This window comes from Cornus florida, unplaced genomic scaffold (genome assembly GCF_030987335.1).
Source record: "Cornus florida cultivar Cherokee Brave unplaced genomic scaffold, ASM3098733v1 CherokeeBrave_3.0.0_Hap2_Chr02, whole genome shotgun sequence".
NCBI classification, from domain to species: domain Eukaryota; kingdom Viridiplantae; phylum Streptophyta; class Magnoliopsida; order Cornales; family Cornaceae; genus Cornus; species Cornus florida.
Window position 1 is genome coordinate 4,941,574 of NW_026775572.1, and position 13,929 is coordinate 4,955,502.

At 37.2% G+C, this 13,929-nt stretch overlaps 1 pseudogene; it reads right to left on the bottom strand.

The window, feature by feature from the left end:
* Positions 1–6,416: 6,416 nt before the first annotated feature.
* Positions 6,417–8,671, bottom strand: LOC132289583 (secoisolariciresinol dehydrogenase-like; annotated as a pseudogene).
* Between the last annotated feature and the right edge of the window lie 5,258 nt (positions 8,672–13,929).

Consider the following 13,929-nt stretch of genomic DNA (forward strand, 5'->3'; position numbering starts at 1 on the left):
CTTCTATCGACCACCATTTTCATCCATACATCATCTCTTTCTTTTCCAATTATCAGAAGTCTTCTTGTTGGGAAACGTGCTAGTTTTAAAAACTTTTCAAGGGATTTTGATTCATAGATCTTGATTTATCACATAGAGACAAGTTTTATGCAAAAATAAAATATGATGTATCATTCAATTAATAGATTGAATACTCACATCAAAGGTCTGAGTAAACCTTTAAATCTTTCCTCTAAAGTGAATGTTCTCACTTATTGTAAATCCCTTAACAAGATGCCTTCTCTTTGGATCTCCTCTTCTTGGTAATTGTTTTGTCTTTAGGAATCACTCATAAGCCTCCATGAATGACCTTGGAAAAACTAGGCTGATGGGAGCCTCTATTAGATGAGAACATTAACCCTAATTTTCTAGAGAGAGAAAATAGATTCCTTTTTCATTCTTCCAAAAATCACCCCTAAAATATACATAGACCATGTATATTTATAGGCAACATAAAGATAAAAAAAAGGAAATAATAAATCATTCTCAATCTCTAATTCACATGTCTCAAATCTAATAGGATTCTAATATCAAGTTGGCCTATGAGTGAGAATCCTTTGGACTTATTATTTTATTGGCTATAATGAATTAATAATTGACCCGGTCTATGGACCCAATTCAATTAATTCATAAATTAATTTCTACTCCAATAAAAGAAATTAATTGAACTCCAATTAAATAATAAATAACCTTTAAGTCAATGTTGCACTTTGACCACTCTATGCACAATTAGTTATCGGATAAATAAAGCCATCAATCCGACTACTTAATTAATATATTTATTTTGGTACCTTTGATTATTTCTGGCTCGATCACAATAAAACATTTGTTTGACAAAAATAATAATTTAGATAAATAAATATATGATAAATCATTTTGTCTAAAAACACACGAAGGCCTTCGAATTTACTTTGTGATCAACCATAATCAATACAAAATAAATACAAGTAGTAATGATGCAAATATTGAAAATATAACCCTCTAATTATTAATTACATAACTACCCAAATTGTCGGTCTAAGGATCTCGAAGTATCCGCCGAACAAATCAAAGTAATTATGAATTAATAAAAGAGTCTATACTTTTCTCATGTTTAAGAGTCAAATGCCATGACAGTGATAGGGAGCAATTGCATACGATGACTCTCGCAATATATCTCAACCTAACACGGATCCAGTTCAAGTCTTAATTAATTATGAGTCCATCCATAATTACCGACTTTGAACTATTTATGATTACTATTTATATATCATGTATAGATTGCCATCACATACATATATATAAATATCTTTTATAATCAAATGGACACTATCAATTCTATAGTGAATCGAAACATAATACATTGAATTCACCAATTATATAAATCATAAATATTTCAGATATGTCAGGAACATATGTCACTATAATCCATATAGGAATTTGCTATGACAGGGCATATAAATCCCAACACTTCTATCATCCTTTGCTGGACGAAAGACGTAATTATAATGCTTTGCCCAAACTCACTCAGATTCCCTTTTAGAATTGACAGGAACTTCTAATTCTTTAATGAGTAATCTCATTCAAGGGGATATTGTCAAAGTAAATTTTAATAATGTTTCTTTTGGATTAAGTGATTCGGAAAGAAAAGAAAAGATAGTGAAAATCCTGTTTGAATAACTTTTAGTGGATAATTGAGAGAGATTTGGAGGGATAGCTATCCTCTAAAAAATAAGAAAATTTGGAGGAAAATGATAGTGGGTAAATAATATTTTCATAATTCCAAAATTACTCTCTTATAACATTTGACTCTTATCTTATAATATTTTATAAAAAAAGTTATGATAGTAATTAAATTTTTATCATTTCATTTCTTTTTCTCCTTTATTTTATCCGAACAAAAATATTATCTTTTTCTTTATTTTCTTTCAAAATTTATCCAAACATAAAATAATGAATAAATGTTATTGATATTATTAATGTTATCATTTCCTTATATAAATATTAAATGATTTTTCAATTAACACTCCACTTGCAGTAGATGCATATATCAAAGTCTAGATCTCTCTCTCTCTCAATTAATCACCAGGAAAAAGAAACTAAACTACCAACAAAAACTAAAGCATCAACTTTTTTTTTTTTTTTTTTTTGCTCTAATTTCATATAATCTACTTACTTACATTAAATTAGTAGCAAGCAAGGAGTGCATAGTTTGGCAATCATGTTTCTTTTGGATTGAGTGATTTGGAAAGAAAAGAAAAGAAAATAAAAATAGTGAAAATTGTGTTTGAATAACTTTTAATGGAAAGAAAAGAAATGATTGAGAGAGATTTAGAAGGATAGTCATCCTCTCAAAAATAAGAAGATTTGGAAGAAAATGATAGTGAGTAAATACAATTTTCATTTTTAATTTGTTTTGTTTTCTTCTGTTGATATTTTAAGATCTTTTGTCTAACTTTTCCTCTGTTCTCTCTCGCACAGCCACTCTGCCCCTTCCACTTTGCTCCCTGCTCCCTTCCATGGGAGAGGGGAGGTGACCTTGCTTGCTTCCCATAGGTTAATAACATCGGCGTGTCATAATAAGTTCGCATGTGGGTGGTTTTTCACGTCGTTTTTTTGTTTTTGTATGCTAGATTTGCTCTTGTTTGGTTTGTTTCAGACTCGACATGGTGAATCTGTTGTTTTCCCTTCATGGCTGCAGTTTTGGAGCTGTTGCCTTGATGATGGCAATGACCTTTGGTCACTCCAATTTGCTGCTCTTCTCCCTTGGTGGTTTCCGTTCTAGAGTAGTGGCTCTTTCTCAATAATTCTGGAGCATGTTCTTCATTTTGTTGCATTGCTTCATGATTTGTATGTCTTTATCTGGTTTGGCTTATGCGTACTGCCTCCTGCTTGGTCTTTGTGCCTTTCAAATGATAAAAAAAAAATACTATTTTCATAATTCCAAAATTACTCTTTTATAACATTTGATTCTTATCTTATAATATTTTATGAAAAGGTTAAGATAGTAATTTAATTTTTATCCTTTCTTTTCATTTTCTCCTCTATTTTATTCAAACAAAAATAGTATCATTGATTCATTTCCTTTATTTTCTTTCATAATTTATCCAAACATAAAATAATAAATAAATATTATTGATATCATTAATGTTATCATTTTATTTCCTTTCTCTCCTGTCGAATGTAGCCTTAAGCAATATAAATATTAAATGAATTTTCAAGTAACACTCCACTTGTAGTTGCATGTATCAAAGTCTAGATCTCTCTCTCAATTAATCACCAGGAAAAAGAAACTAAACTACCAACAAAAACTAAAACATCAACCTTTTTATTTTTGCTCTAATTTCTTATTATAAAGATGAACAGGCAAAAACTCTGATGAGTAAGAACTTTGTGGAAGATACCGAGAGGATGTGAGGTTGCAGGAATTAGAGTGATTAATTTGATCTTCGAATTTGGTAAGCCTTGAAGATTCAAAAGTGAGAAGAGAGTATTTCAATTAGGATTGGTGATTTAGAAAAAATTAGTAAATTGTGTTGTAGTTTTATAGAAACACTCCTAAAAACTCATTCACGGCAAAAGACTTAATAAAAAATAATTTCCACAGCTGTGTTTTGAACCCGGAATCTTTTGGATACAAGAGTTACCATAGTGGTAAATTTGATCCGCATGAATTGCCATATTGCTACAGTGAATTCTATTCACGGCAAAGGACTTAGGCTCCGTTTGTTTGGACGTAAAATATTTTTCAAAAAATATTTTTTATTTTTTGGTGTTTGATTGTCGTAAAATATTTACAAAAAGAAATATTAAAATTTAACAAAAAAATTTATCCATAAATTTTCGGCAAGTTATTTTACACGCCTCGCTCGATGGACTCGACCTCAACCTCGACATAGATCTTTGCCAAACACTGACAAACTAAAAATAAAAAAAATATTTTACCTAAAAAAGAAAAGTATTTTTCAAAAATAATATTTTACGTAATTTCCACGGCTGTGTTTTGAACCTGAATTCTTTTGGATACAAGAGTTACCCTAGTGTTAAATTTGATCCGCATGACTTGACATATTGCTACAGTGAATTCTATTATTAAGTTGGATAAATTTAATTTTATTTAAAATGCTAGGACTATGAGGCAATTTTCAGCCCAAAAAAATGTCAAACTAATATATATATTTAGTAGTACATACTAGTAAATAATCAAGTGTTAATTTTATTTAAAATATTCAGAATGAAATGTCGTGAAAATGATATGAGAACCGTTTTGTTGGGCTTAAAATATGAAAAACGAAAAAATACCCGGAAAGATTTCAAGCCAGCACAAGAATTACCAGGTGCTACAGTGGACTTAAATTAATTTTGCTTAACTTTTCTATTTATAACCATTGGAATTCAACTTTTGGGGAGGTCCACACTGCCCATTAGTGAAATTCCAAGGGTTGAAATCATAAGGCCGATTTCTATTGGGCCAAGAGAATATGAAGCAAATTTTAGCCCCCAAAACATATAAAACACACACACACACACACACACATATATATATTGTCAAAGCAATTTAATTTCTCGTTATTTTACCTTTCTAATTAAGAGTTAACTTCATTTTGTCAACAACTAATCTTTTTCGATTCTTTCAATTTAAAAATTTAATCTTCAGTCTTCATTAAATTAGTAGCAAGCAAGAAGTGCATAGCTTGGTAACCTTCTTAATCACTTATAAAAGTTTAAAGTTGTGAATCAGAAAAATCAAACACCTTAAGGTGTGTTTGGTAGGGGAGAAAAAAAAAAGAAAGTATAGTATTAGCTAAGAGAGAAAAGAAAAAAAAGAAAAAAAGAAAAAAAAAAGGATAATAATAATTTATATTCGTGTTCGGAAAGATAGGGGAGAAAAGAAAAGAATAGATAGTTATTCTTATTTGGATAAGATAGAGGAGAGAAAAGAAAAGAAATGATAGTGACCAATTTACTGTTCTACCCTTTCATAACCACTTCACACATTATCCATTTCCAAAATCTCACATAGAATATTTTGTAATGTTTCCTTCTGTTAGTTCAATGCAATGGGTAAAAACAAAAGTAAAAAAGAAAAAAGAAAAAAATAATGGCTGAAAACAAAATTAGATATGACTCATTCAGGGAAAAAAAAATAAATAAATAGATTGGACCTCTTTTTTTTTTTTTTTTTTTAATGAAATCATTAGTTTAAATCATTATGAAAAGGAAGACAGGGTTAGACCAAGTTATATAATTAGGACATAAATGGAATAACTTTTCCGTATATTAATTTGTGAAAGGTATTTTTGGTATTACTAATTAATCACTTACTCTACCATCATTTCTCTCCCTGTCTTCTCAAATTGGGAGAGAAACCAAATGAGGGATAGGGAGGGATAGCTCTTTTCTCTCCACTTAACTTACTCAAACACACTCCCACCCTATCCTTTCTTATCTTTTCTTTCCCTATCTCTCCAAATCAACCCATCCAAACACACAAAAGTCTTCGGTTTTATGAAAGTATTTGACATTTAACACCATAAAAGTCTTTGGTCAAATGCAATTCATTACTTTACGAATTGAATCGGATCACATTAAGTCTTTCCATGAGTCAGATTGGTTTTACGGATTGATTTTTTTTAAATAGCGCAATATTATTATTTCTAATCATGGCCTCAATAGATGAATTTTTAATCAAGAATGGCTTTGTCAAACTATATAGATTTTTGTGTTCTTTATGCATCAAGTGTTTATTTTTTTGTTAATTATTTATGAAAATATTTGACATTTAACACCATCACATGTTTATTTTTCTTGTCGTATTCGACAATTGTTTCTTGAGTTATACTATGTTCGGTAAGAAGGAAAGTAGAGGGGTAGAAGGAAAATAGGAAAGAATGAACAAATTTCCTTGGTTCGGTGGGATGATATAAGAAAAGAAAGGATAATAGGAAGAATGAGTCATCCTACCTCCTTCGCAAATTTTCATCTGCCCATATTTGGGCGGAAGATAAGGGAGAAACAATTGAGCTTATTACCGAAGTTTTAAATTACTGCATCACCCTTTATAAATATTTAATAAATTCCATAAAAAAGTAAATGATGAGTTTAATGGTAAAAATAACTTAAAAATTTATCTCTTTTTTTTTTATCTTATACCAATCAAATTAAATTGTCAGTTTTTTTTCATTCTCCTATATCTAACTAAACAAAAAAAGGGAAATGCTTAATTTCTTCCTCAAGGATGTTTCAATCATCCTTTCTTCTCTCCTTTCAATTCAAATTTTTTTCCTTCCTACCGAACGGAGTATTAGTTGTTTATTCGATTAATTGATACCCAAATATTAATAGCTCATTGCATGCAATTCTCAACAATCAATTAGGCATACATGCAGTTGGGTGAATCTTGATTAGCTTCGGATTAATGAACATAAGATTGGAAAACACACAACCGAGACGGCAAAAACAAACTGAGTACTCAACATCTGCTTATATTAGAAAAATAAGATTTTGAAAGTAGAATTTGTGAAGAACTACAGCTCAACACTAGTTCAAGAAACTAGGGTTTTTAAGGCTTCTCCAAGAGCTGTATTGGTGGTGCTGTAACCCCCATCGATTATAATGTTCAGCGCACTCGTGTACTTGGACTCGTCACTTCCCAGGTACAATGCTGCCTCAGCTATATCTTCAGCTTCCAACATCGCCCCTTTTAAGTTTACCCCCATAGAAAACACCTCCTTTGCCCTTTACTTATCCTCTAATCTAGGTATTTTCCTCAGCAATGGTGTGGCCACGCAATATGGAGAGATGCAATTAACTCTGATCCCATACTTCCCTAGCTCGACGCATAAGTTCTTGGTAAGTCCAACCACGACGTGCTTTGCAGCCGTGTAGGCATGTGGAGCATCGCCATTGGTTACAGAACATGTGCTTGAAGTGAACAGAATGCTGCCTTTCTTGGCGGGATCATCACTCTTGCCGCGTGTTTGGCGCCCAAGAATGCACCATACACATTTGCATCGAATACTCTATTGAAATCTTCACGATCTAGAGATAGTATTCTTGGATCCATGTTGCCTGTGATGCCTGCATTGTTGAACATTATGTCAAGCTTACCGTGCTTGGCCACAGCCGTGTCAACAGCATTTTGGACATCAGTCTCACTGCTAAAATCACAATGGACATATGAAATGGATTGATCCATGCCAATGTCTTCACATAGAGAGTGACCAAGCTCGTTTTGGATGTCCGCGATGATGACCTTAGTGCCATGTTTAACAAACAGCCTTGCAGCACTCACGCCAATGCCACTAGCACCGCCAGTAATCACTGCAACCTTACCTTCTAGCCTGCAATGTCAAATTCAATATATTTCAACTTGTAGCCCATTTATATCATTTGTGCTACATCAAATAAAAATTAACCCAAGTGCAAGTAGGTGACATTAATGTTAGCTTACCTTTTGGCAATTAGAGTGAACAAGGAAGAGGCTTTCATCATATTACTTAGCCAATTGTTTCAGATGAATGAAAGCCCTCGTGGGAACTGATTTACATTTCATATGCTTGAGCCAAGCAAGCCTATAGCTGTATTTAAAATGGATAATTTACACAAATCTCCCATATGGTTTATCATAATTACAAGGACCTCCCCTCCTGTTTGGGAAATTACTCAGATCTCTCCTACTTTTGAAAATATCCTACACGGACCTCCCTTTCGTTACGGTCAACGCCAATCAACGATGGAAATTGATGACGTCATATACTATTTTTTCTAAAATCCCTAAAATACAATTGTCTAAAATATATTGTTTTTATATTTATCATCTGTGTCCGGCTTTTTCGGGTCAAAATCCAGGCGAGAAACGGACCTCCAGAGGTGGCTCCACCGGGTAGACAAGGTGGTTGTTGCCACGGCTTTTTTCACGGGAAGTAGTGAAATGATTGAACATAGCAGCTCATCTGGGAGATTGCTGATTACGTTGTGGTCATCACAACTTGTTTTTCCCATTATTTTTGCCTTTTCTTTTTTGATCGATCTTCATCAATATATATGCGAGATTTCCATCCTGATTTTTATTTTTTCCCTTTAAGATTACTATCGAAGGTGTGAAAACTTTCCTAGTCAAACCCTAGTTTTGATTTGTTAGGATTTGTTTCCAAAAACCTATCTTCTTTATAAAGAAACCTACCTTTTCACGCCCTAATGTTGCAGTCATACAATCTAAACGGACCAAACCCTATAGTTAAATATATTAAAAGATATATATATATATATATATATATATATATATATATATATATATATATATATAATACACCTTTATAACTAGTTCATCAATGGTGGAATTTTGCCCTCTTTGGGCAAAGTTGTTTTGCTCAGCTCTCATGGATTTCCCGGGAAATTCGGTTCCTCTTCTAGCGAAGGTCGAAAGCTGAGATCTCGTTAATTCGATCCGATCGGGAAGACCCTTGAGAACGAAAGGATTTGAATCAGAACAAAAGGCTCTGGGGACGTTAATGGCGTCAACGATGTCGGGGACCCAACGGTGGAACGTGTCCGTGACAAGGCAGTTGGGGCGGTGGCGAATGAGGAATTGCTTGAGGGGTTCTTGGAGGACGAAGGAGAACATCTCCAGTTTGCTAGATTCTGAGTCCATGGTTGCCTAGAGATAAAGTGAAGATAGAGAGAGAGAAGCGATAACTGACATTCTGTATACTGACAAGCTGATGTCATGCATACTCAATAACTAATGGGGGTATTTTGATAGGTCCGTTAGTGTATTTAACGGTCCGTCACACATAAAGGAGGTCCGTGTAGGATATTTTCAAAAGTGGGGGAGGTCTGAGTAATTTTTCAAACAGAAAGAGAGGTCCCTGTAATTATGACAAATCATATGAGAGGTTTGTGTAAATTACCCTGCAAAATGATACGAGTATTATGTGGGTTCATAAGCAAATATTTTTACTAGTAATTGATAGTCGTCAACTTCTCCCAACACCGCCAACATAGCACATGCCATAACCTACTCACAGGAGGGAATATATATATATATATATATATATATATATATATATATATCTTAAAACCCGGATGATGATGTTCAGCTTTGGCAGTGTAGAGGTCATACTTCACGCCTTTGTTTTAGGTACACAATGACCATGCAAGTCTTCGTTAATTTTTATTGAGAAGGACTAATGCAACTTGCTAGAACTGTTCATGCCATAAGTTCTTGATTAATGTATACAATCTTCAATATGACATCATTGCTTATTTATTTATTTATTTTTGCTATATTTTTGTATCACTGTGGGAGGAATTGACATGGTAAACTAAAGGATCTGAATATTGAGAAAGGAAAAAAAAAAAAAAAAAAAAAAAAGATTAGGAATTCCGTGAAAAGATACGCATATTCGTCACATAATGATCAATACAATGCCCAAATCAAGAACAATATAATATGACTTTTTTTTTTTTTGACAAAACCCTCAATTTCAACCCAATCCAGACTGTATTAGGTAACTTAGGTTTGTGATTTCTCACATCAATCTGGACTATATATAAGCCATATCACTCTGGTCCAAACAAGAATTTAGAATGTAGACAAAATGGTAATTACAATGTGAAGGCAAACTAAAGAGTGGAAGGAGTCAATTGCTGCTGAAAAATTCTCCTGGAGAGCGGAGAGAGAGCTGCTGATTTCTTTAATGAAATTTGAGAACCCATCATGGAAAGTCACGTCTCAGATATGCGGGAATACCGATGTTGATAGAGAGAAATAGTTTTTGATTTTGGATCTTGAACCAGGTCATATGCATATAGTTAAAGAGAGAGTTGAAAAAACTTACACCAAGACCGCATCAAGCAATGTGTTAACTCCATCTATATATATATATATAATAACCCATATGTTGTGAGCTGACTTTTATAATGATTGAAAATGATGTGGATGTGGACTGGTTTTGAGAAATGATGATGAGGGTCGATCATCCAATTCTTGTTGGATTTGCTATTATTTTCTTCATTTGTTGCAAATGCTGAGGTAGGTGAGATTTTGGTGCTCCATGAAAGATTTGAAGCTTCTTATCAGATGGGGATGTATATATATGTGTGTGTGTGTGTGTGTCTGTGTGTTGATTGTGAATTTGTGATTCAATGTGTAACCTCTTTACTCCTAACAAGGCACTGTGTGGTAGCCGGCTACAGTAGTAAAGGTTCTGTTGTTTTGTTTGATTTCAAAATGTAACAGCTAATTTACATGTTACCGAGTGGTAGCCGGCTACAGTTGCAAAGGTTCTGTTGTTTGTTTGACTTCAAAATGTAACAACTAATTTACATGTTACCGATAGTGTTAATGGACTTAGTGTCACGGATTTGAACCTTTCCAAGCTTTCGTGCTGCCTTAGACACTTTCAAGCCTCCTTGAAGCGCTAAGTCAGCCTACCCGAATGTGCTAGCTTAGTGAAGACTAAGGCCAGACAAATGTTTTGCTTACTTGGGTGTATAGGAAGAGGTTAGGCAAGTGAGCAAGAGAGTTTGGGAATGTATAGAACTTGTATTGCTTAAGAGGACAGATTACAACTTAGTTGCTTGGAGAGGAGCAAATGAACTCCCACCTCCTATTTATAGGCCTTTGGCCTTACAAGAACATTTTAGATGTGTACAAATGTGTGGCTTAGATTTAGTGTCTAGAATCCTCCAAAGAAATATCTACACAATTCTAGAATTATGTACAATGTACAAGACAAGTCTAGAGAATTCTAGAGAATTCTATACAACTCTAGACAAGTCCAGAAAAGGTTAGACAACTCCACACTAATCTAGAAAATTCCGAAAAGTTCCATACTTGTGTAGAGAAGTCTAGAAAGCTCTGGTCCATGCAGGCTCCATGTCATCGTCTGCTAGGCGTCTGCGTGGCGCCTGCGTGGCATAGCCCCTTAGTTGCGGGGCGTGACATTCTCCGCCACCTAAGCTCGCGACGCCCTCGTCGCGTCTTCTTGCTTGAACCGCTGGATATGCTCCACGAACTGCCAAAGTGTATCCTCGTGCTCCCAGCTCGCCTCACTATTTGGTAGGTTCTTCCACTTCACTAAATACTTTGTATATTTAGGCACGCCTCTCCTGCTCATTACACGATCCGTAAGGATACAATCAACTTCCTTGTCGAAGGATGTGACAATGGCTGTGGGTGCCCTTTGCGATATGCCCCGAGTAAGGTCTTCCGTGTCTTCATGATAAGGTTTGAGCATGCTGACATGGAAAACTGGATGTATCTTCAACTTGGGTGGAAGCTCCACCATGTAGGAGACCTTGCCCACCCTTTTGACAATGGGGAACGGGCCCTCGTACCTCCTTACTAGCCCCTTATGCACGCTCCGGAAGGATTCAAACTGTTGGGGTAGTAGCTTAGCCATCACCTGGTCTCCCACTATGTACTCCACCCGCCTTCGCTTGGTGTCGACCCACTTTTTCATCTTCTTTGTTGCCTTGTCAAGGTACGCCCTAGCCAAGTCGGACTGCTCGTGCCACCTCTTAGCAAATTTGTAGGCCGCCGGACTTTTACCATCGCAAGTCGAAGCAATGGCGTTGGGTGTCATAGGTTGCCGTCTGGTAATAACCTCAAATGGACTGTGATTGGTAGCCTCACTCCGCTGCAAGTTGTAAGAAAATTGTGCCACCCCAAGGAGTTTGGCCCAATCTTGCTGATTGGCACTTACATAGTGCTGCAAGTATAGCTCCAGGAGAGCATTGATGCGCTCCGTCTGCCCATCTGATTGGGGGTGGAAACTCGTAGAGAAGTTGAGATCCGTCCCCATCTTCTTGAAGAGCCCCGCCCAAAATCTACCCGTGAAACACGGGTCTCTATCACTAACAAGATTCTGCGGAACTCCCCAAAGCTTGACCACATGGTTAACAAATAACTCTGTTGCCCTCTCTACTGTGCAGTTTGCTGGTGCGGGTATGAAGGTGGCATACTTGCTGAACCGATCTACCACCACTATAATGCTCCCACAACCTTCTGACTTGGGCAAGCAAGTGATGAAATCCATAGAGACACTCTCCCATGGTCTTTTTGGAATAGGCAATGGCTCCAGTAGGCCTGCAGGATGCTGTTGCTCAATCTTGTCTTGTTGGCACGCAAGACAAGTCCTCACGTACGTCTCCACATCATCACGCATCTGAGGCCAATAGTAAGAATCTTCTAGGAGTGCTAGTGTGCACCGCATACCTGGGTGACCAGCCCATTTGGTGTCATGGTACTCCCGTATTAGCTCCTTTCGTAAGTTGCCCCACCTGGGCACAAATAGTCGGTCCCTTGTAATGAGAAGTAAATCATCCCTTAGCTAAAAGCGCCGAGTCTTCCCTTCAAGGCTTTTGGCTAAAGGGTCATGCTGCAACCACTTTTTGATCCGCTCCACAAGAGAGTGCTGGGGCCGACTGATAGCTGCAAGCTCAGCCTTGCAACTAAGTGCGTCTACTATAACATTGGCCTTGCCCGACTTGTATTCAAAATGATAAGTGAACTCCGCTAGAAAGTCCTGCCAACGAGCTTGCTTGGGGCTGAGCTTCTTTTGTGTCTGGAAGTAGCTGGTGGCAACATTATCCGTCTTGATTACAAATTGTGCCCCGAGTAAGTAGTGCCTCAAAGTACGTAGGCAATGGATGACTGCTGTCATCTCTTTCTCCTGCACCGTATAGCGCCGCTCGGTGTCATTAAGCTTGCGGCTCTCATAAGCTATGGGGTGTTCTTCCTGCATCAACACGCCCCCAATAGCATGGCACACGGGTGAGGCCAAACGGCATAACCAGAAACTCATAGGAGCCATACCTTGTCACACATGTAGTCTTAGGCTCATCCTCGTCCGCTATCCGCACCTGGTAGTACCCCGAGTGCAAGTCAAGCTTAGTGAAGTAGCGTGTTCCACCAAGCTGATCAAAGAGATCGACAATGAGAGGAATGGGGTACTTGTTTTTGATAGTCGCCTTATTTAGCGCCCGGTAGTCAATGCACATACGCAAGGCCCCGTTCTTCTTCCTCTAGAACAGAACCGGTGCACCATATGGGGCCTTCGAGGGTCGAATATAGCCTGCATCTAACAGCTCCTTGAGTTGCCTCCGCAACTCCTCCAACTCTGGGGGTGCCATCCGGTAGGGCACCAAAGCAGGGGGATTAGAACCTGGTTCCAGCTCAATCTTATGATCCACCTCCCTCCTAGGTGGAAACTTCTTGGGCAACTCCTTAGGCATCACGTCCATGTACTCGTCTAGCACGGCTCGTATCTCCTTAGGCACCTCTTATTGCGGGGAAGGGACTAGCTCATCATCGGGTGTCTCCATCAACGTAGCAAGATAGCTAGTCTCCCCTTTCCTGAAGCCTTTCTTGAACTGCATGACTGACAAGGCTTGGGCTTCCAACTTAGCGCCTCACTCTACTGGCACCATGCATGCTGTGTTGCCTTCCATAATACACATAGTGTTAGCAAAAGGAATGGGGAAAGCTCTCACCTTGTCTAAGAACTCCAACCCAAGGACTAGTTTGAAGTCGTCCATGGGTACCATCGATAGATCTATGTGGCCACCCCACTCGTCAATACATGTTTGGACGCCGTGTGCCATGCCATGTATAGCCTTTGCCGCCGAGTTAACTACCTTTATGGAGCCCCCCTTTTTGCTATACTTGAGGACCAACCTCTTGGCCTCGTCAAGGCTCACAAAGTTGTGGGATGTACCGTGTCCACCAAAGCACGTGTGGGTGTCCCATTGATGTTCGCCTCCATAAACATTAGCCCCTTAGCCGCCGCCTTAGGGACTTCAGTTTTAGCCTTGATGGCAATAAGGATTTGCAGTGAACCCATCTGCGCCTCCTCCTGTTGTTGCTTTTTGTAGCGGCTCGTCATGGCATTGAGGGTCTTCCGC